This window comes from Pan paniscus, chromosome 10, assembly GCF_029289425.2.
Source record: "Pan paniscus chromosome 10, NHGRI_mPanPan1-v2.0_pri, whole genome shotgun sequence".
Lineage (NCBI taxonomy): Eukaryota > Metazoa > Chordata > Mammalia > Primates > Hominidae > Pan > Pan paniscus.
In genome coordinates, this window is record NC_073259.2 from 18,005,347 (window position 1) to 18,030,294 (window position 24,948).

At 41.1% G+C, this 24,948-nt stretch overlaps 1 protein-coding gene across 4 annotated transcripts in view; it reads right to left on the reverse strand.

Annotated features, from left to right (window-relative positions):
* Nucleotides 1-23,648, reverse strand: part of DUSP16 (dual specificity phosphatase 16) — an 88,415-nt gene extending 64,767 nt beyond the window's left edge. The window contains exons 1-2 of one of the 4 annotated variants that reach the window (XM_055095409.2): nt 22,901-23,568; nt 3,031-3,128 (exon numbers count right to left, since the gene is read on the reverse strand). The gene's annotated coding sequence lies outside the window, so the exon portion shown is untranslated. Of the gene's footprint in view, nt 1-3,010; nt 3,129-15,277; nt 15,402-22,900 lie in introns of all 4 variants that reach the window. The other 3 variants (XM_055095410.2, XM_034935396.3, XM_034935395.4) reach the window with 3 other exon arrangements.
* Nucleotides 23,649-24,948: the final 1,300 nt, after the last annotated feature.

Below are 24,948 nucleotides of genomic sequence, written 5' to 3' on the forward strand. Positions count from 1 at the left end.
TATTGCTTACGATGTTTTATACGTTGAAAGTCTGGAATTCTGAATATTTTATTATGTAAGAGATCCAGTTCTCCAATGTCACGGCCTCTATAATTTGAATAATAATAAAGAAGCACAAAAATTCACTTATGATACCCAACAGAAGACTGCAAGGATATGCTGGGGCACAGAGCCCAATTAGGGTTTAATAAGACAGGGTTTATGGGTGAAGCAATCTAGTTTCCAATCTTTCTTCTTAAAAATCTACAAATGTTTAGATGTAGATGTGTCAAGGAAAGACTGTTAAAGCTTGGGAGAGATAGAGCTCAGTGTTCACCGGCTTATGAATGCAAGTTAAATAAATATCTCCACCCAGGAATTTCCTATTACTAATGGCTAATCACCATCACAAGGGCATACAGCCCTTTAGAATTCCTCTCTAATCCAATCCTGTAAAACTTCACTTAGGATGATGATGGAAACCAAGATTCGGGCCTCCAGCCAAACAATCTATATTACATTAAATAAAGGACGTCACCACCCTTCTCAAGGTTGGGCCAGCAGTTATTTAAAAAAAAAAAAAAAAAAAAAGGCTGGGCACAGTGGTTCACACCTGCAATCCCAGCACTTTTGGAGGCCGAGGCAGGTGGACCATTTGAGGTCAGGAGTTCAAGACCAGCCTGACCAACATGATGAAACCCCCTCTCTACTAAAAAATATGAAAAAATTAGCCAGGCATGGTAGCATAGTCCCAGCTACTCTGGAGGCTGCGGAGGCTGAAGCAGGAGAATCACTTGAACTTGGGATGGGGAGGTTGCAGTGAGCCAAGATCGTACCACTGCACCCCGGCCTGGGCGACAGACTGAGACTCTGTCTCATAAAAAGAAAAAAGAAAATGAGACCAGGAGTTTGAGACTAGCCTAGGCAACATACTGAGACCCCGACTCTACTTTTTAAAAAAAAAAAAAAAAAAAAAAAAACAACATCAGCCAGGTGTGCTGACAGGGGCCCGTAGTCCCAGCTACTAGTGAGGCTAAGCCTGGGAGATGGAGGTTGCTGTGAGGCTAATGGGGGGCTTGAGCCTGGGAGATAGAGGTTGCAGTGAGCTATGATTGCCACTGCACTCCAGCCTGGGCCACAGAGTGAGACCCTGTCTTAAAATATATAAAAATATAAATTAAAAAATTTTTAAAGATGGTATTTAACCAGAGTCAGGAGTTTTCGTAACATATTAACATACAATACAAGGAACACTAGGTTAGAAAATGCTCATTCAGCTATTTCCCTTGTACAGTGGGTCTAACTTGTGCTTCCTTCACTTACACAACAGTTTTTGAACATCTATACTGTGCAAGGCTTTTTGCTCAAGGAATCTTTGGAGGATACAATTTTAAAGCAATTTCATAAGGTATCTATAAGGCTCCATGAGATCACATAGCAAGAGTGGGAGAGAAAAATTTCAAGTGGTGACATCTAGAAGTCAACAGGAGGAGGTGAGGAGGTGGTCAATCCCACCTACGTATTTATTCTGGACGCTCTCCTACCCCAACTCCTTAGGGTGCTACATAATCTCTTTGTATTCACAAATAACCTCTGGTCAAGAGGTTTGGAGGGAGCAGCGACACCACCAGCCAGCAAACTTCTACTAATTCTGGAGGCAACTTCCTGTCAGCTGGTCCCTGAAGGCTGGTTGCTTCCTGCCAGGAGGCCACTTAGCACAGATTCATCTTTCTTCAGGAGGCAGACAGTTGCTTTCTTTTCTTTTCTTTTCTTTGAGCCAGGAGTCTCACTCTGATTGCCCAGGCTGGAGTGCAGTGGTGCTGATCATGGCTCACTGCAGCCTCAACCTCCCAGGCTCAGGTGATCCCCCCAGCTCAGCCTCCCGAGTAACTGGGACTACATGTGCACACCATCACGCCTGGCTAATTTCTCTATTTTTAGTAGAGCTGGAGTTTCGCCATGTTGCCCAGACTGGTCTCAAACTCCTGGACTCAAGCAATTGACTCACCTCAGTCTCCCAAAGTCCTGGGATTACGGGCATGAGCCACCACACCTGGCCAGTTGCTGATTCTCACTGTGGCACTGATTTAGAGGGAAAGGCAGAGGGGAAGACAATTCATCTTCCCTTCTACCCCAGGTACACACAGTCCCCTGCCCCACACAAATACAAACATGAAGAATAAAAGAGGAACAGGCCTTGACAAGGTTACACTGACATTATTTCCACCCAACAGTATCTCCCACAAAGCGTTAAGGAGGGAAAATAAGAAACTCTTATTAAAACTAGTCCATCTTATTGGAAGGCCCAGTAAGGTAGGTAAATGGCATAAATTCTCAGGAGTTGGTCAATCTATGATAGTTGTAGTTGGAATGAGCTGTCTGTCTAGACCCATGGTCCTCAAGCTTTTCAGCTGACAGCCCACTTCAGAGTGACAAACTACCAGGTCTATGTCTTCCTAACAACTATTTCTCTGTCTACATGTGTTCCACCACAAACCCTAGAGAGAAATAACCGTGAAAAAAATTCTGTAAAGTGAGATATAACATCCAGATTAAAATGTAAATACAAGAGCACTGAAAATGTATGCACATGTAACAAACCTGCACATATACCCCAAATCTAAAATAAACTATTTAAAAAAGGAAATGGACCCACAAAAACTTGTATAAGAATGTTCACAGCAGATTTATAAACAGCCAAAAAAATTAATCAACTGATGAATGGATAAACAAAATGCAGTATATCCCTACTATGGAATATTATTTAGCCATGAAAAGGAATTAATACTGATACCAGCTACAATATGGGAGAACCCCAAAAACGTTATGCTAAGGGAAAGAAACTAGATACCAAAGACCACATATTATATGAATCCATTTATATGAAATACCCAGAAAGGCCAGGTGCCGTGGCTCACACCTGTAATCCCAGCACTTTCAGAGGCCAAGGTGGGCGGATCACCTGAGGTTGGGAGTTAGGGACTAGCCTGACCATGGAGAAATCCCGTCTCTACTACAAATACAAAATTACCCGGGCGTGGTGGCACATGCCTGTAATCCCAGCTACTCAGGAGGCTGAGGCAGGAGAATCCCTTGAACCTGGGAGGTGAAGGTTGTGGTGAGCTGAGATCACGCCATCGCACTCCAGCCTGTGCAACAAGAGCAAAACTTCATCTCAAAAAAGGAAAAGAGAAAAAAAAAAAAAAAAGAAAGAAAGAAATACCCAGAAAGGGCAAATGCATAGGGACAGGAAGTAAATCAGTGGTTGCCAGGGGCTGGGAGGAGTGGGAAATGGTGTATGACCTAATGTGCAGAGTTTGTTTTGGGGGTGATGAAAATGTCCTAGAATTAGATAGTAGTGATTACTACACAACTGTGAATATACCAAAAACCACTGCATTGCACACTTTCAAAGACGAATTTTACGACTGAAATTATATCTCAACTTTTTTTAAATGGTAAATTTGGTGGTATATTAATTGTATCTCAATAAACTGTCATTTTTAAAAAGGACAGGCAGGCCAAGGCATGACTCCAGATGTAAAGAAACTAAAGACACAAGTAAATGTAGAACATGATCCTCAATTGGACCCTGTATGCAAGACCAAATATTTGTGTCCCCACTAAATTCTTAAATTAAAACCCTAAGTCCATTGTGATAGTATCTGAAACTGGGGCCTTTAGAGGGTAATTAGGTCATAAGGTGGAGCCCTCATGAATGGGATTCATGCTATATAAAAAGGACTCCCAGAGAGCTCTCTTGCTTGGGTATATGATGAGAAATTGGTACCCTGCAACCCAGAAGAGGGCCCTCACCAGAACCAGATCATGCTGGCACTCTGATCTCAGACTTTTAGCCTTCAGAACTATAAGAAGTCAATTTGTTATTTATAATCTACCCAGTCTAAGGTTACTTGTTATAGCAACCCAAGCAAACTAAGACTGTACTAGACAGTACAATGCTATGAAGAATGTCGTTGTGTCAACTTACAGGACTGAAATACACGTGTGGGCTACTTAGAAGTATTAAATCAATGTCAGGTTTACTGGGGTTGACAACTGTACTGTGGGTAGGAAACTGTCCTTGTTCTTCGGAGACCTGCTGATGTGCCTGAGGATAGTGGGCCATGATGTGTGCAACTTATGGTTCAGAAAAATGTATCATATATAAATATGAAGAGAGAGCAAGTAATAAAGCAAAGGGGGCAAACTGGTAATAGTAGATGCTATTCTTTTATTTTTTCTGTAAATTTAAAATTATTTTCAAACAAAAAGATAAAAAAGTAAATACACATAATCTGAGATCTAGAAATTCTACTTCCAATAATTTGTCTTATATAAATACCTGCCCAAGTATATTATGTGAAATATTTTTCCCTGTAACATGCTTATAACTGTAAAAAGAAACAACTTCAAAGTTAATGAGTGATAAATTGGCTAAATATATTATTATATCAATGTAGTATACCATATGGACATGTAAAAAGATGTCTATCTGATATAGAATGACTTCCAGAAATATATTCTTCTGTGAAGAGAAAAAAAGAATTGGTTTATCCCTAGAAACAAAACCAATAAAAAACTCAAGAAGCCTAGGAATGTTTGGATTTGGTTAAGAAAGAAGCTAAGCCTGTTCTATTTATTTATGAGGCCAGTTATTTGTATTTGTAATACAAATAATTTTCTCCCTTACAGCATTGATAATACAAGCTTTACTAATGAAAAAGGAAACTAATACAATCTTGTATGCCACTTACTCCTGTGGTTAACTCAAAGCATTTAAAAATAAATTTCGTAAAATCTCAAGTATAACATATATGCCAATAAGCATATACAAATCATGAATGTACAGCTCAAAGAATTTTTATAAGGTTAACACACTCATGTAATCACCATCCTGATCAAGAAACAGAAACCCACCTGTACTCCAGAAGTTGGCTTCATATGTCTTCCTACTACTAATCTCTCTCCCCAAAGGTAACCACGAACCTGACTTCTTATACCATGGCTGAGTTTTGCCTGTTTTTGAGCTCTTTTGTGTCTGAACTGTTTTGTACAAAATTATGTTCATATCTATGTCGTTGTAAGTAGCAAGAGTTTTTTCATGTTCACTTCTACATAGTATCTCACTGAATATACAACAATGTATTTATCTATTCTTCCACTGATGGACATGTGGGTTGTTTCCAGCTTGGAGTTATTATGAATTGTGCTGCTATGAACATTCTTGTACATGTCTTTTGGTGAGCATAAGGACACATTTCTGTTGGGTATACACCTAGGAGTGGGTTTGCTAGGTTAAAGGCATAAGTATGTAACACTTTAGTATAATAGATACAACCAGTTTTCCACAGTTATTCCAATTTACAATTCCAGAATCCATACATGAGGGTTCTAGTTGCTCTACATCCATGCTGATACTGGTATTTTCAAGTTTTTGTTTGTTTCTCAATTTTAGCTACTCTGATCAGTGTGTAGTGGTAATTCACTGTGGTTTTATTCAGCATTTTTTGATGACAAATATGGCTGAACACTGCTAGAAGCTTTTTTTTTTTTTAACCTTTCGCATTGAGATCTACGATTAGCCTATAATTTATTTTTGTAAGTGATGGGAAGCAAGGACCAAAATTAGTTTTCTCTTTCTTTTCATACAGATAGGCAATTGACGTAGGATCATTTATCGAAAGATCTTTCTTTCCACATTGCTGTAAAGTGTCATTTTAATCATAAATTAGTATCTACATATATGGGTCTGATTCAGGGCTCTATTCTGTTCCATTATCCATTCATTTATTCCACACTGTATATTCAATAGTGTGAATCCTACAACTTTGTCCTTCCTTAATATTACCTTGACTATTCTTGCCATTTGCACTGCCATATGAATTTTAGAATCAACTTATATAAACTTCTGTAAAAGTTTCAGGTATCTTTCTTAGATTTACTACCAGCATTTGATATTTTTGATGCTATTATAAATAGCATCTAAACATTTCATTTTCTGATTATTACTGTTATATAGAAATATAGGTTTTGTATAATAACCTCGCATCCAGTAATCTTACTAAATTTATGTTTACTTTGAGATGGATTCTCGCTCTGTCACCCAGGCTGGAGTGCAGTGGCATGATCTCAGCTCACTGAAAACCTCTGCCTCCCAGGTTCAAGCGATTCTCAGCTTGATGCCTCAGCCTCCTGAGTAGCTGGGGCTACAGGTGTGCACCACCACGCCCAGCTAATTTGTGTACTTTTTTTTTTTTTTTCCAGTAAAGACAAGGTTTCACCATGTTTACCAGGCTAGTCTCAAACTCCTGACCTCAGGTGATCCGCCCACCTCAGCCTCCCAAAGTGCTGGGATTACAGGCGTGAGCCAACAAGCCTGGCCACTACATTTATTTTTAAAGCATTATTTTTTAACTTACATAAAGTAAAATTAATGCTTTTTGGTGTACAGTTCTATGAGTTTTGACCAAATGTACACTGTAATGTAACCATCACCACAATCAAGATGCAGAACATTTCCATCGCTCCAAAAAATTCAAAAACAAATCCTGGTCAAATCTTAAGTTACCCAAATAACAGATAAGAGAGTACATGGATAAATAAAGTCTAACGATATCCTATAAACTACAATCTAGCCAAAACTATATGACAGCTTCAGTCTCATTTCCTGGCAAATCTTTCCCCACCAAATTCAAAGCCGGTAAGAGAAATGGTAACCAAATCACAGTTCTAGAGCCATAATGTACCAATCTAATATTTAATATGGGGATTCTGAATATCTGAATGGAAAAAGAACTTGTCATAAATGATATTGATGTAATAACAGTAACATCATGTACTTTTAGAAACCCAAATGAAATTACACTATAAAAATAAGTTATATTTCCCATGCAAAATAAATGGATAATGAAAACATCTGACAGTTATTTATACAATATTATAAATTTATGAAATGCTATCATTTGGGGGGGAAATTCTGCACCCTCTGGATAATGATTATGTTAATGAATTCTGGTCTACTAATGATCACCCATGGTTTAGTTTTATCTTTTTTACTTTACCTGTGTTTGGTGGTTGTGTTTTTTCACAATTAAATGTCCAGCCTATGCTCAGAGGGATGGATGGTGATAAGTAGCCCCAAAGGGCCTAGATAATATTTTGCAATGAAACTGTCAGTGCTACCAAATATATTTCAATCCTTGAGTTACTGTATAACCAAGGTTAAGAATGAATGAACAAGGGTGGCTCTGACCATTATGGCAACTTTCCACAATGTAGTTCTTTGAAGCTGCCTCAGTCCTTCCATTACCTCCGCTATTTACACACCCAGGTGTTTTTAGTATTTTGTAAGAAGGGACTGGTAATGGTCAATCAAGACCTGGCAATAGGCCAGAAAGCAATATAGATGTCACAGATGGTCAAGCACAAAGACAACACTAGATAGACATGCTGTGTTCTAGTGTAAGCACTACCAACATCTCATGCATTCTGAGTCACCCTACATATTGCTCACCCATTCCTATTTGGTTTACTGGATTTTGCTTGTTTACTTTATTCCTCCTATAGTACTGTCAGCATGAGAACATTTTAAGTCATGGCACCATATGGCAATAATATATAACTCCATAACTTAAATAAGCTCCCTAAAGACTGGCTATCTGTCAGATACTATCTATAAGACACAAAAAATTAAAAACATCAAGTGCTTGAAACCTAAAAATAATTTTATCTTAGCAGTACCCTTAAACCTCAACCACAATCACATTATTTCTTACCTTTAATTAATATCATGATATCATAGCCATGGACAACAAATCAATCAGTTAAGAAATACTTCTTTATACCTGGCATGAAAATATAGCTGTTCTTAACAGAAATAAAAATTCACTGAATTTGGACTGGTGTTTCGTTTGCTCTATGTATTTAAAACAATAACAGGCCAGTGCAGTGGCTCATGCCTGTAATCCCAGCACCTTAGGAGGCCGAGGCAGGTGGATCACCTGAGGTCAGGAGTTTGAGACCAGCCTGGCCAACATGGCAAAACCCCGTCTCTACCAAAAATACAAAAATTAGCCGGGCGTGGTGGTGCCCACCTGTAATCCCAGCTACTCGGGAGGCTGAGGCAGGAGAATCGCTTGAACCCGGATGGAGGTAGCAGTGAGCCGAGATAGCGCCACTGCACTCTAGCCTGGGCGACAGAGCGAGACTTGGTCTCAAAACAAACAAAACAAACAAACAAACAAAAAAAAGCAAAAATAAATAAATAAATAAATACACTGTCCAATGAACTTTTCACCTTCTACTTCCTTATGACTGTGAGTAGGCTTAAAAAAAAAAAAAAAAAAAAAGCAAAACATACTACTGTGTATCTCCAGGGTAAGTACAAGCTCTACTACTCTAGGACATACCCACCATAGGACTTGTGTACAGCAGCAGTTAAAAAAACAAATATTTAAGCCCAGGATTCTGAGGTGATACCATGCTATAAGCAGGAAAATAAGTAAGATCAAAAGTTAGAAAATCAAAGATCCAACAAAGCTTTGGTGGAGTGCTACCTTCTAGCTATTGGCTGGCAACAAAGATTTCTCAGTGTAGAAGTTAGATAATACTGAGATTCCAAGGAAATCTTAGACACAAGAGGGTAGCTGGTAAAAGGCAATGCTTGCAAAATTTACAATTTTAGAGCTGGAAGAAACCTTAGATATCACCTAGTCCATCCCTCTGGTTTACATATAATGAGGAGAGGGAAGAAGAAGAGAATCAACCCGAGCCCTCCAAATCCTCTTTGGAGTATGAAACCCTGACTAAGCAGTACTGGTAATAGCAGAAGAAGCAGAGATGACAGTTACTGTACTCCACTCACTCCATTTTTGTATCCCTGAACTATATCATATCTAATCTGTAAGTTCTAAGTAGCTGATTCACATTAAAGAAAAAGGCATCCTACAACTCAACAACAAAAAACTCAAATAATCCAATTTTTAAATTGGCAAAGGACTTGAATAAACATTTCTCCCAAGATGATATATAAATGGCCAACTATTTGAAAAGATGCTGAACATCACCAATCACCAGAGAAATGTGAATCAAAACCACAATGAGGTATCACGTCACACCCATTAGGACAGCTAAAAACAACAAGTGTTGGCCGGGCACAGTGGCTCATGCCTGTAATCCCAGCACTTTGGGAGGCCGAGGCAGGCGGCCTGAGGTCAGGAGTTCGAGACAAGCCTGGCCAACACGGTGAAACCCCATCTCTACTAAATATACAAAAATTAGCTGGGCCTGGTGGCACGTGCCTGTAATCCCAGCTACTCGGGAAGCTGAGGAAAGAGAATCGCTTGAACCCAGGAGGCAGAGGTTGCAGTGAGCCGAGATCGCACCACTGCACTCCAACCTGGTGACAGAGTGAGACTCTGTCTCAAAAAAAAAAAGAAAAAGAAAAAGAAAAAAAAGAAATAGTTTGCAATAGATCTCTTCCTTTTTCTTGCTGTGTTCCTCCCAACCGTTAATAATCTAAAGGTGTCAAGAACCGCTCCAGGATACTATCTTCCTTCTCTCAAACCATCGTACAGAAGCGGCCAGCTAACATACTGCTCCTAGAGTAAGCAGGGCAGGTCTGCAATCGTGGAGAAAAGGGGAAATCATCAGGAGGGGATTTCAAGTGGGTTGTCCTCCACTTCTAATCATGATCATGACTTTATCCCTCAGCCTATGAAAAGCAGAGACTAGGGTGACAGACCCCAAGCTGAAAAACCCCTAGGGCAAAAAAATGAGAACATTGTACTGAGAGTACTTTAATTACAGACAATACACACATATGTATATCTTTCTCTATTAAAATAAAAATACAATTAGTCTTTCATTTTCAATGAAATATGAGTAACTGCCCAAAACCCAAAACCTAATTTTAGCTTTAGCCTCTTTACCATCGACATCATTATTAGGGATACAACCCAGTCATCAAGATGACTGAAAAAGTGGCACTGCTGCTTTCCCCTGTGTAACTGAATACACAATTCCTACTAACAGAAATGGAATACTGGTAAGTTGCTAAAAGGCAGACTATCTAGTATAGTTATTTTAACCATGTTTTGATGGAAATCCTTCAATTATATGTGCATCTCCATGACTCCTGTTGCACCCACCCCCGCATTTCCCTAGCCCCATTCTTCCAGGCCCAGCACACGGGGGAGACCAGCTGATCCTGCAGTCTTCCTCCGTGCCCTCCATGCTTAGCTCCACTCTCTGTCCACAGCCTCATTTTGCCTATAGCTATTTCCGTAATCACTAATGCCTACTCCATTCACTCTTACCATTCTTCTTTCATTTATCTTCTGCCATCCCTTAGCTCTCCCAAAAGAAAAAAATAACAGTCTCCCCAGCTGGATGAAACAAATGACTGCCAAGAGCAGTCCGTTCTCCTCTCACGTATGTTACCATCTCTCCCATTCTGTCATTCAAGAAAAAAAATAACTCAGTACCCTGGATTTTGAATACAATAAGTAAGTATGAACAGGTATGTGTGTATATATGTGGCCACAGTGCTTTTTTATTAAAAAAAAAAAATAGGGAGAGCAAATTTTCACTTTTTTATGTTATAAAGTGCTCTCACTGACTCTTCCCTTCTGTCTACCCTTTATCCAACACGCTCTGATGTTATATGACCTTCCACCCATAATGGTATCTGGCCACATGGCTCATCCTACACACTAATATAGTCCCTTCTCCCTGACAAATTCATCAACTAAGACGGACATGTTACTTTATTGATTTAGATGCGTGTATCAGACCAGGCGCAGTGGCACTCTGGGAGGCTGAGGCAGGTGGATCACCTGAGGTTAGGAGTTGAAGACCAGCCTGGCCAACATGGTGAAACCCTGTCTCTACTAAAAATATAAAAATTAGCTAGGCATGATGGAGGGTGCCTGTAATCCTAGCTGCTTGGGAGGCTGAGGTGGGAGAATCGCTTGAACCCGGGAGGCGGAGGCTGCAGTGAGCCAAGACGGCGCCATTGACCTCCAGCCTGGGTGACAGAGTGAGACTCCGTCTCAAAAAAAAAAAAATGTGTATCAGACTGCTCTAAAAGGATGTCAGCACATGGTACTAGTTTACACCAGCAGTTTTCAAAGTGTGATCCAGAGATGAGGAAGGAACCCCTTCAAGGGATCTATAAAACTATTTTTGATAATATGAAGATGTTATCTGTCTTTTTCACTTTCATTCCCTCATGAGTGTACAACAGTGAGTCGAGGATGCACGGTATGTGGTGATGATATATCTATCACTCTGACAGCTAAGAAAACATATACTTGTATATTCTTTACTGCCTATCATTTTTTAAAAACCCAGTTTCACCCATCATTCTCAGCAAAGTAACACAGGAACAGAAAACCAAATACCGCATGTTCTCATTCATAAGTGGGAGTTGAACAATGAGAACACATGGACACTGGGAGGGGAACATCACACACTGGGGTCTGTTGGGGGTTGGGAGGATAGAGGAGGGATAGCATTAGGAGAAATACCTAATGTAGATGACGGGCTGATGGGTGCAGCAAACCACCATGGCATGTGTATACCTATGTAACAAACCTGCACGTGCTGCACATGTACCCCAAAACTTAAAGTATAATTTTTTTTAAAAGCCAGTCTCACTTAACAACATCCTTGATAAAATAATAAAAGGTACTAATTTTTAAAACGTCAACTCTTGAGAACTTGGCCTTTTTAATATTCTGTATGATGAAATAGGAAGCACACATAAAGCATTTCTGCTGCATACCTAAGTATAATGATTATCTTGGGGAAAAGCATTTATACAAGTTTTTTTTTTATTAGGACACCATTTTTGCTTTTTTGACTAGCAGACAATTTACACTTATTCAGACTTTGGTATCTGGCAGACATTTTCTCTAAAATGAATAAAGTGAACCTGTCACTTTAAGAAAAACCGGCACTATTGGGCTGGTGGCCGTGGCTCACACCTGTAACCCCAGCACCTCGGAAAGCCTAGGCAGGCAGATCACTTGAGGCCAGGAGTTCAAGACCAGCCTAACCAACATGGCAAAACCCCCATCTCTACTAAAAATACAAAAAAAAAATCAGCCAGGTGTGGTGGTGCGTGTAATCTGAGCTAGGCAGAGGTTGCAGTGAGCCAAGATCACACCACTGTACTCTAGCCTGGGCGACAGAGGGAGACTGTATTTAAAAAAAAAAAAAAAAAAAAAGGGCACTATCTGTTGCCAATGATATAACTTAAGCTTTCAAGAGAAAACTGGAATTTTGGAAAACTTGAATTCGCCACCAAGATCTTGACCACTTCCCAATTCTTAAAGATTTTTTGGATGAGACTGATGGTCATATTAATGAATGTGATTTGCTTAATATTGTATAACCAAATGTGCCAACATTTCAAAGATGTGCAGAACTTAGTAAACCATTTTTTTTTTTTTCGAGATGAAGTATTGCTCTGTCACCCATGCTGGAGTGCAGTGGCACGATCTCAGCTCACTGCAACCTCCACCTCCCAGGTTCAAGCAATTCTCCTGTCTCAGCCTCCCGAGTAGCTAGGACTACAGGCGTGCACTGCCATGCCTGGCTAATTTTTGTTATTTTTAGTAGAGACGGGGTTTCACCATGTTGGCCAGGCTGGTCTTGATCTCCTGACCTCGTGATCCACCTGCCTCGGCCTTCCAAAGTGCTGGGATTACAGGCGTAAGCCACTGTGCCCAGTCAGCTTAGTAAACCATTATTTTTTGAATGATCAATGTATGCAGTTACAAAATCACACACAGGTCAAAGATCCATTCAAAGTGCAAGATGGACCAGTGGATTTTAATGTTACAGAGTACACAAAATTCACTGACATGGCTTCAGATTCAACAGTGCAACTAATATTTAAGAATCTGGCTGGGAGCAGTGGCTGCGCCTGTAATCCCAGAAATTTGGGAGGCTGAGGCAAGCGGATCACTTGGGGTCAGGAGTTTGAGACCAGCCTGGTCAATATGCTGAAACCCCATCTCTACTAAAATTACAAAAATTAGCTGGGCATGGTGGTGCATGCCTGTAATCCCGGTTACTTGAGAGGCTGAGGCAGGAGAATCACTTGAACCCCGGAGGCAGAGGTTGCAGTGAACTGAGATCACACCACTGCACTCCAGCCTGGGCGACACAGCGAGACTGTCTCAAATAAATAAATAAATAAATAAATAAATAAATAAAAAGCATTTACCAATTGTTGAATTTTAGTGTAACAAAAATATTCACAATTATATGAAAAGACTATGAAAATACCCCACCCTTCTTCAACTATGTATCCGTGTGCAGCCAGGTTTTCTTCACGTATTTCAACCAAAACAACATATCACAACAGATTGAATACAGGAGCAATTATGCAAACCCAGCTATCTTCTCTAAAGAAATATACTAAAGAGAATGGCAAAACGTAAAACAATGCCATGTTTCTCACCAGATTTTTTTGTGTGTGTTGGAATACCTTTTTCATAAAAGTATATTATTTATATCAACCCTCTTTGTTTTTTCTTCTCTTTTTTGAGACACAGTCTCACTCTGTCGCCCAGGCTGGAGTGCAATGGCAGGATCTTGGCTCACTGCAACCTCTGCCTCCCGGGTTCAAGCGATTCTCGTGCCTCAGCCTCCCAAGTAGCTGGGATTACAGGCGCCCACCACCACACCTGGCTAATTTTTGTATTTTTAGTAGAGACGGGGTTTTACCATGTTGGTCAAGCTGGTCTTGAACTTTTGACTTCATGAGATCCACTGACCTCAGCCTCCCAAAGTGTTGGGATTACAGGCATGAGCCACCATGCCTGGCCTAATGTTTGTTATTTTTTAAATAAATAAATATTTTAAACATTTTTCAGTTTTAATTTCTAATGTTAAGTATGGACAGACATAGTCTATATAAACAAAAGATTTTTGGGGTCCTCAGAAATTTTTAAGAGTATAAATGTGTCCTGAGACCAAAATGTTTGAAAACCATTAGTTTACAGTACCACAAAAAAATAGCACTTTTAAGTATATGTATACAAGAGAATGGACACCTGAATATGAATCAGAAGATCTTGGCTCCAATTCTAGCACCACTTCTTACTTGCTTTAGGATTTCAATAAATTACTTCATCTCTCTAAGGCCTTAGTTTCCTCATCTGTAAAATGGGTAACTCATGTCTTCCAAGGATAAAAGAGACAAAATATGTAAAAGCAATTTATAAACTACAAGGTACACTATTATTACAAGATCTCAAAGTTAAGCATTTTAAACACTTCTTATGATGTTTTGTTTTTTTTTTGTTTTTGAAACAGGGTCTTACTCTGTTGCCCATGCTGGAGTGCACTGGCACTAACATGGCTTACTGCAGCCTTGACCTGCCAGGCTCAGGTGATCCTCCTACCTGAGCCCCATGAGTGGCTGGGACTACAGGTGTGCACCATCACACCCAGCCAATTTTTTGTATTTTTTGTGGCGACAAGGTTTCACCATGTTGCCCAGGCTGGTCTACTCCTGACCTCAAGTGATCCGCCCACCTCCCCAGGTGCTGGGATTACAGGCATGAGCCACTGTGCCTGGCCTCTTATGATGTGTCTATGAAATTTTCCTTATTCTTAAAATTTTATTACTAAAAACAGAACTTATAGAAAATGCCAAGTGCAGGCCAGGAGCAGTGGATCACACCTATAATCCTAGCACTCTGAGAGGCCAAGACAAGCAGATCACTTGAAGTCAGGAGTTTGAGACCAGCCTGGCCACCCTGGTGAAACCACATCTCTACTAAAAATACAAAAATTAGCTGGTGTGGTGGTGCACGCCTGTAATCCCAGCTACTTGGGAGGCTGAGGCAGGAGAACTGCTTGAACCCAGGAGGCAGAGATTGCAGTGAGCTGAGACTGCGCCACTGTACTCCAACCTGGGTGACAGAGTGAAACTGGGTCTCCAAAAAAAAAAAAAAAAAAAAAGCCAAGTGCAGACTTTTGATTAGCTAATTAGCTCAAATGTCCAAGCATATAATTTTACTTTATTTTATTTTGCAGAGACAGAGTCTCACCATGCTACCTAAGCTGGTCTCAAACTCCTGACCTCAAGCAATCCTCCCACCTCAGCCTCCCAAAGTACTGGATCACAAGAATGAACCCTCATACCCAACCCAACAACACAATTTTATTGCATTTAATTTCTTACCCTACAGTTATAATTGGTTATATATTTTAACTCACTATTACGGACATTTCCAAATATACACAAATGTACAAAAAATAACAAACTCCAACTTACCCATTACTCAGCTTCAACAATTTTCAAAAATTTATCAATACTCTTTTATTCATTTCCCACTTCTGTGTGTTTGTGCCCATCCTGAAGTTTTTTAAAATGAACATTTCGCATCATTTTATTCTGCCTGTAAGTACATCCATATGTATTTTTAACACATGAAAATATTTTAACATAACCACAATACGACTATTATAGCTGAAAACATTATGGTTGTAACTATTAAATATCACCTAATATATATTCCATTTTCAAGTTTCCCAACTGTCTCAATTAAAAAAAAAAAAAGTCTGTTAGTTTTTGGTTGGTGGGTATTATCAAAATATCATTCTTACCAATTCTTTCTCAAGTCAACCCAAGATGTTTAACTAAAGCTACGAAGGAAGAGGAAATAATACTATGCTTCATATACCATGTACAGTTTACAAAACAAGTCAAGAACTATCTTCTCGAGGAATTTTCTTTTCCACCAACCAAACAATAACAACAAAAAACAAGCAACAACAACAAATAAACCCACTACAAAATAAGCCAGCATGGCAATACATATACCTTAGTATTCTGAGAAGTGATCCAAAGAGCACACAGCTCAGCTGCTCGGGAAGAGAAGGAGCTGTTACACTGTGAGCCGAAAAAGGTGACTGGAAACAACCACCCATCATTTTGGAAAAGAAGAAGTCAGGTCAGCCACAGGGTCAAAGCTGGAGGTGAGGTCAGAGACCCCGTTCTAGAGTGAGCACATGGCTCAAATAAGAGTCCATGCCCAAGACTATAAGTCAACCCCTTGCAAACTGCAACTCAAAGCTCAAAACACAGTGCTCTAAGCTAGAGATATAATGGAACGGCTATAAAAAGCAACAGGTGTAAGAACTGATTGAAATTATTTGACAAACATTTGTCAAAAGCCTACTCTACTATCCTGGGATATAAACTGTGTATTTAAAAACTAGTACAACGCACATTGTAAGTAGCATATACTTCTCTACACATCTTTCCCCACTTATTTTAAGAGAAATAATGGATATATTAAATATTAATTATCTTGCCATACCATTACATCTTTTTTCTATAAACACAATTTGCCCCACCCCAACATACATAGACATTAAAACAAACCTGAATTCTTCTGTCTTTCCCGAATATTTTTGAGGAGTACAAGTCAGATTAACTTTTATTACACATACAACAGACCCACAGCATTTATAGCTGTAATTCTTTTCTAAATTAAGGCCAAGCACGGTGGCTCACACCTGTAATCCCAATGCTTTGGGACGCCGAGGTGGGAGGATTGATTGAGCCCAGGAGTTCAAGACTAGCTGGGCAACATAGCAAGACCCTGTCTCTACACAAAATAAAAAATTAGCTAGGTATAGTTGCACATGGCTATAGTCCTAGCTATTTGGGAGGCTGAGGTGGGAGAATCCCTTGAACTGAGGAAGTCAAGGATGTAGTGAGCTGTGATGACACCACTGCACTCCAGCTTGGGCGACAGAGTAAGACCATGTCTCAAAAAAATAAAAATTGAAAAAAATTAAATAAATTAAGCATTTAGTTTAGGAGGAAATCAAGAGAGCACTAAAGAATTTCCTACCTTGTATTAAAATTGTTTCCCATAGGTTTATCTCAAGTATTTTGTAGATGAAAATTGGTTAGGTGCATACAGAATAATTCTTGAGGGATTTGGTTCTATAGACACACTTAATGTCAACACTTTTTAAAATCCTTTACCTCAATTTCACCTATAAAAAAGTTTTGCTGGTCACAGTGGCTTGTGCCTGTAATCCTAGCACTTTGGGAGACTAAGGCAGGAAGACTGCTTGAAGCCAGGAGTTTAAGACCAGCCTGGGCAACAAAGTGAGACCCCCATCTCTATAAAAATAATAAAAATAAATAACAATAATTAGCCGGGTGTGGTGGCATGCACCTGTGGTCTCAGCTACTTGGGAGGCTGAGGCAGGAGGACTGCTTGAGCCCAGGAGTTTGAGACTACAGTGAGCTATGATTGCTCTATTGCACTTCAGCCTGGGTGACAGAGACAGACCCCATCTTTAATTAAAAAAAAAAAAAATTAAAAACTGCAAAAAGAGTGAAGAAGGGCACATATTTCTTAAAGAATGCTTCAGAAGAACAAAATGGGCCCCAAAACATGAAATAGCTCCTGATAATATCAGTTTTTAGTTGACCACTATGAAGGACATCTTCTAAACAATAACAAAACAAACCTGGCAGTCCAATAACTACAGGAAAGATCAAGACTTCCCCATTTTGGAACATCTTTGCTTCAGGTTTTTACTATTTGTAGTAATACAGGAACAATATGCCATAGGGACAAGAGTTGAACAGGTGTCATCCCTTACCCTATTTTACCTATTGGTAATTAAGCCTAACAGTTTATTGTCTGTACATCTTTTTTGTATGTTCCCATACAAAACAATCTTTGGAATTTAGCTTCACTTTATGACACTATGGTGATTATTGTTCCTAACAGAGAGTCTAACCTAAGAATATAGCCCAATACGTGAAAAAGCTAACTGAACAGTAAACAATGACATTAATCTCACTGTAAAAAAACATGAGATTCTTAGCAAATGGCAGCAAAAGAACTGTGGATACATTAACAAGGCATTAAAAAAAAAATTTAAAGTTTCTGGCCGGGTGTGGTGGCTCACACCTGTAATCCCAGCACTTTGGGAGGCCAAGGCGGGTGGAACACGAGGTGAGGAGATCGAGACCATCCTGGCCAACGTGGTGAAACCCCGTCTCTACTAAAATACAAAAAAAAATTAGCCGGGTGCGGTGGCACACGCCTGCAGTCCCAGCTACTCGGGAGGCTGAGGAAGGGGAATCGCTTGAACCCGGGAGGTGGAGGTTGCAGAAAGCCGAGATGGCGCCACTGCACTCCAGCCTGGCGACAGAGCAAGACTCCGTCTAAAAAAAAAAAAAAAAAAAATCTAAGTTTCCATGCTTTGACCTAAAAAAAAGTCACATAGGTTTCTTTTTCTTTAATTCACATTTCTTTTTTAAAAAACTGGTTAATGTGTAGATTTTTATTCAAATTCATTTGGACTGCACATGAATATTAAAAAGTTATAACATCAAGACTATTCATTAGACTATCATAGGCAAAGCAAGTGATTCACAGAATAAGTGCAATTTATCGACCCTGATCATTACCTTTACTACCGACCACTATTTAACATCACTTTTTTAATGTACTGTTTACTTGTTTACTGTCTTTGTTTATTGTCCTGTCTTCTCCCACTGGAATATAAGTTACGTAAGGGCAAAAACTTTCTCTTATTTTCCACTGTATGGCCAGGGTCTAGCACTTGGTAGAGGATCAGCATAAATTTGCTGAATGAGATGGGTGAATACCTTCCGCCTTTCGCCTCCCCCACTTCCCTCTCTCCATACACATGTTAACCAATCTTTAAGGCCAGGGTCAAATTCTATTATCTCTATGAAGATTACCCCCCTGAGCCCTCTTTCTCTTTTGTACCTGAATTTGGCACTTGCCAGCTGTCTGGTAATTATCTTTGCATATGTATGTATCTCCCTTAAAATTCTTATAATCCTGTTCTCCATAACATGGGCCAGTGTCCCCAACTTTTGGAATCCATCTCAGCACATGTAAACAGCATACTGCTAACAAATGTTTTGCTTGATTCCTATCAGTAGTTAATCCAGAAATTCAGTTAATAATTTCAGTTTATAATGTATCCCTCCCTTTCAAATAACTCAAAATAGGCCATGATATTACAGCGAATCCCTCTTTTTATTTCTGACAATTTTAAATTTTACATTCTCATATAAGTAATGCTCATAATTTACCCTATCAATCACTATCCCTCAAGATTATATATGTTTTTTTTTTCTTGATACACTGTCTTGCACTGTTGCCCAAGCTGGAGCGCAGCAGTGCCATCATAGCTCACTGCAGCCTTGACCTCCCAGGCTCAAGAGATCCTCCCACTTCAGCCTCCAAAGTAGCCGGCACCACAGCTGCGTACTACTACCATACCTAGCTAATTTTTTGATTTTCTGTGGAAACAAGGTCTTTGTTGCCAGGGCTGTTCTCAACACCTGCCTTAGCTTAAAGGCTTGCTCAAGTGATCCTCCTGCCTTAGCCTCTTAAAGTGCTAGGATTATAGGAATGAGCCACCACGCCTGGCCTACATTTTTTAATGTAATAAAAAAATCCTGTGACTTTGTGGCAATACCTATAATGATGTTTCTAACCCCAATCAAGAAGGGCGTGAAGTTTCATTCCTCTCTCTTGTTGCTGAGGTATCAGAGGGCATTTTCCCACTTATTCCTCTTTCCTTTCATGGCAAGATGTATTCTGTTCCCTTCCTTACTGATCATACTCCTGGCAAGCTTTTATTATTTCTTTGTACCTGTCCAAGGTAATCTGTCTTACATCCTTCTTTTGAGCCACTGTTTCCTCCAGTTATTTATTTGATTAAAATTCTAACTCCCTGTCTCAATCCATTTGTGTAGAAGAACCAGCTCTTCTTAAAGCCTGAGCCTGCTTCTTTAAATTCGGCCAACCTTTATGAACCTCTCTTCACACAGCCAACCCTTGATCATCAAGGATAATGAAATGCATACAAATAACAGATTGTCTACAACACAAGAAAATCAGAAAAAAAAAATTGACATCTGGCTTTGGAATTTATCATATGTAGCTTTGGGCAAGACTTATTTTCCTAATTATGTTTTTGTTTAAGCCAACATTCGGATTTTCTTTTATGATGGTGAATATCTCAGTTTTAAATGATCAGTAAATTTCTTTTAAAGCCAATCAAGCATCAACTATGGTTTTTCCTGTGAAATCTTTTTAACTAGTTTCTTTCATCTGTTGAAATCTGTCATAAAATCTGTTTTATTTCCTCTAAGTTATCTCCTTATTTTCTTGGGATTCTGATCCAAATTAGTTCACCCTATATTAATTTACTTCTTCAAATTAAAGTACCTTTTGCTTGAGAACTTAATGCATTTTAAAAACACTGAATGTCCAGTGAAATTTTTAGTTCAGGTAACACGAAGTAGAAAATTATTTTTGTCTAGGAAAACTTGGGAGTTCTAGGATAAATTATTACACTGGTAATTCTAGCAAATTATATTTAGTAGGATTTTTAGGATTAGCTGAAAATTGAAAAAATTTAATACTGGATAGCTATGTAAGTCTGCTTCATCAATATATTAATCCCATATGCTAAAAACTGTATGAAATTAAATTCCCAGTCCAGGCATTTACAGAAAATAGCATCAAAACACACTAACACATAAATCCTGCCTCTTATTCTGATCCCTACCTAAACTCTGCAACCTTCTCACACCTACTCTTCCCCCCTCCCATCTCAGCCTCACTTCCACTCTCAACTGTCCCACAAATAATTTTTAAACGTGTAGGAAAAAGGAAAAGAACTGGGGTAACAGTGTCTCCTCTTTTACTGCCTTCTCAGTTACTGCCATTAAGCTTTTGGCCCAAAGACTCCAACCCCCAATTTTACATGTCTATTTTTATTTTATAGGTACACACTTACAATCACCAAACTGAACGAAAGGATAGGGCATTCTAAATTGAAAAAGGAGCAAAACTGGATAATTCTGCAGTTCTGTTCCTAGCCCCCTCCATAATCATGCACTATGATCATTTGGCACTATAATCAAGCCAAATGAGATATTGTACTTTGAGTTGCTGACATAGCAGAGGTTAATACTAAAAAAGAAAAAAAAAATTAATTACCACAGTTTACATTTTTTATCTGAATGTACATTTATAGTACTTGAACCGAGTTATTTTCAATACACTATTCACACTAACAAAATTCAAAATAAATTCATTTCTAATTTTTACCCCATGTAGAATTTTGATAAGTGCAAAAATTATTTTACCTAAAATCCAACTCTTGGGCTGGTGTTATTTAGCCTATATTTTTACATAAGACTGTAAATGTTAGCCAAATTAAAAAAAAAAATTTAATGCAACTTTCCACATTGTCTTCAAACTCAGTAAATTCCACAATTTTAAAAAACAAAAACCTTTCACCGTGCCTACTCACATTTTTACTAAAATCCCTACACAAAGCCATACATTCTGCTTTTCATTTTACTTCTCCAAGCTGCTGCCTTCACCAAATAGACTCCACGAGCCTCCCAAGTGGTATCCACCAATATATGTGATACTCAAGGAAAAGTAGGTATTAAAGAGTAATTAATTCAATTGGTACGAAATCTTTTCTTTTAAAATTTTACCTTAACTTTAAAAAGCCCTTTTCTTGATGGAGGTGAAACAGCATAAATCCTTTGAGGAAACGGTTATCCTTTACGTGGACTCTCCATCAGCCCCATAAGGTGAGTGGCATAAAGAGGCATTTTTCTGACAGTCTCAGTTCCCCAAACACTAGTCCTAAACTTTTGCATGGATGGTAAATTTCACACACACACACACACACACACACACACACACAGAGGCGGAAAAGAAAGAAGAGAAAGAAACATACCTGGTTTATTTTCTAAACAGGTTTGATAGGTTTGGTTCACTTGAAAGAGCAGAGTATTTACTTATAATCTTTTAAAACAGAAGTGGCAGCCAGAGCGCTGGGTAAATAAAAACTTCAGAGAGCTTTAAAACCCTGCATCTTAACTCACTTCCCTTTGGTTCAAGGGGACGGCACAGCAAACCCCACGGCAAATGAGATTATGCAACAGGTTTTTTTCCTCCCCACCTTATTCATCACAGGCTGGTTAGAGGTGTGCTTTCTCCAATCTGAGACACCCACGACTTCAAAACGCCAAGAATCCTTGCAGTTGATGTTTCCTAAACTTCTTTAGGATTTTGCAGTATCCATTCATTTTCAGATCTACTTGCATTTTCTCTGGTTCATTATCGGTATTCTTTAGGAAATAAACCCAGCATCTGAAAATATTTCCCTCTGTGGTGTTTCATTACATGAAACTACACGTGATACACAGACCCTGGGCTTTTTTATTTCTCACGTTTTGCAGCTAGTGTAAATAAAGAAGTCACTAGGCGTCGGGCCCCCCAACGCCAAGACCCGAGCCCCTGTCCGAAAATTGAGGGCTTTTTTGGTTGGTTGGTTGAAGAAAGCAGCACGGTCACCACCCAGGTGGCCTCGCTGCTTACACCAAAGGCGACCTGGGGATAATGGGAACAGTCAGGCCAGGGCCCCACTTGGCAGGCGTGTTGTGTAACAGTCGCGCCTGGAAGTGAGCAGCTTCGCCCGCAAAGGTGCCGCGTCCCGCGGCGGCCGCTCCTCTCGGCGGGGCCCGGTCCAAGCGCCGCGCAGCGGCCGGGAGCGCACCCACTGCGACCCCGCGCCCGGCCGCACGCCCCCTTCCCGCTCCGGCCAGCCTCCGGCCAGGCCTACACCCCCGCTTCAAACGCTCCTGCGGCCCCCGGCCGCGGTCGCCCCCACGCCGCCTCCCGAAAGGGTGGCCGGTACGCCCGGGAAGGCAGAGACGGCGGGGCTGGAGCGCGGCGCCCGGCACCGGGAGTCGGGGCGCGCTGCGGAGCGTCCATGCGGCCGGGCGGGAGGGCGCCCCGGGCCCCGCACCCTCCCGCCCGCACACCCCGCGCGGCCCGCCAAGGCCACTTACTTTTGGGGCCGCCGACCTCCCAATTCCCTCAGAGGGAAACGAAAGTTGTCACGGCGTCTCCCCTCGGGCCCCCCTCGCCTCCCGGACTTGCGAGGCGCCGCCGCGGAGCCGAGAGGGCGGCTGCGCTCCCGCTCGCGTCCCGTCCCGTCGCTCTCCTCCTCCTCTTCTTTTCACTATATTATCTTCTCCTTCTCTGAGGGGTGGGTGGGGGCGGGAGGCTTAGGAAGAGAGGAGACGCTCGCAACTTTTCTTCACTCTTTCTCTTCCACCCTCCCCCCCATCAGCCTTCAAAAAAAATGTCGAAAGAGATGAAGAACTTAGGGAGGTAAAGGTGGGGGGCCGCGTTGTGAAAGGGGGGGTTGGGGGGGAGGGAGAGGTGGTAATAATCGTTTAAAAACTGATTAAAGCCCCCCAAACACTGATACATAGAAAGAGGGGGAAAGGCGGGGGGGTGGGGTGGGGGGTTGGGGGAAAGAGAAAGAGTCGCTGGTCAGGAAACTTCAAGCGCGGATGAGGTCATTGGTTTAAAAATAAAGAGATGGCGTCACTTGAAACCAATCCCAGTGAATGAACTCAGCGGAGCCCCGGGGAAAGGAGGAGACAGGCGAGGGCAGGGCGGTGGGCGCCGGGCGGGGCCGCGCGCCCGCCCATCCCGCGGCCGCCCGAGCCCGGAGCGCGGCTCCGCGCCTCGTTCCGGCCGCTCGGGGAGGGGTCAGGTCATGTTCCCTTCCAGAGTCCGGCGACTCTGAGGCAGGTTCCGCGGGCGCCGCTGGGAGGAGCCGGAGCTGCCGGAGGAGGCGGCCCCGCGGCCTCCTCTCCCTCCTCCCCCTCCTCCCCCTCCTCCCCCTCCTCCTCCTCCTCCTCCCCCTCCTCCTCCTCCTCCTCCTTCCGCGCCCGCGCGCCCGCCCCCTACCCCCGGGCTCGCGGCCCCGACCCCCGGGCCGGGGTGTCTGCCTCCAGTGCTGCGCCCCAACAGGTATCGGAGGGTTTTCTCCTCACCCAGACGCAGAACCTTTCCCTCCTCCTTGAGCTGTTTCCAGCTGCCTCACCAACGTCAAAAAACGCAAACACTGATTTGAGAGAATTACACTCGCTCTGTAAAAAGTCTGGCGAATGCAAAAGGCAAGGCTCTGCCATCTCTCAGGAGAGAAGTTACAGGTACTTCAAGAAAAATTACACTACTGTTGTCAGGCATTCAGCTATCTATATGTTTATGGTTGAAAGCCCCCACATAAATGTTCCTACATTACTTTACTTTGCTTATATTTACAAATACAAGGATAAGCAGCCTACATTTTCTTTAAAAATGTTTTCTACAGGAGGCAGCGCAGAAACATCTTTAAATAAGACCAGGGGTTAACCGCCTCTTGAGAGGTACAAAACCCTTGTTGATTTAACTCCACATACCTCGTGCATTTTATTATTTGAATTCATTAAAATGTCTGTTTTGAGATGACATTACGCACTTTGGAAAACGAGAGACCTGAGGTGGTGACAAACCAGGACTTGGAATCACTGAATAGGACAATCGGAGCTTTATTCCAATGTTCTTTGAGCATTTGAGCATGAAGCTGCTTCTACTGAGAAGTACTCACGTGGATATCACATAACAAAGATGTGATTAATGACGGAAAAGCACCCTGCGAGTGGACTGCTCCATGAGCCAAAATTTATGTGTAGGAATAATCTAACTCTTCAAATATTCCATTTACAATGTGCCGGATTGGGACACTAGACCCTAAAGACACTGTTTGCTGTGGGCTATCCATGTGCACCCTGCCTAAAGCACGTTTTTCCACTAGCAAAAGAACTGATAAGCAGGTTTGGGTGGGTTCGAAAGATAATACACCCCTGTTACTACTTTTCTGCCTTTAAGTCCTGCAACTAAAGGCATTCCTTATGATTGGTAATCATTGAAGGTTAGTGTTGCGGGGTACGGCCCTGGGAACTTCTGGCCCATCTTTTATAGGAGGGGGGAAAAAGCCCATTTGAAGATGGGAGGCACCCTAGCACCTCTGGCAGTAGTAGGGAAAGCCTGAAGGCCACAG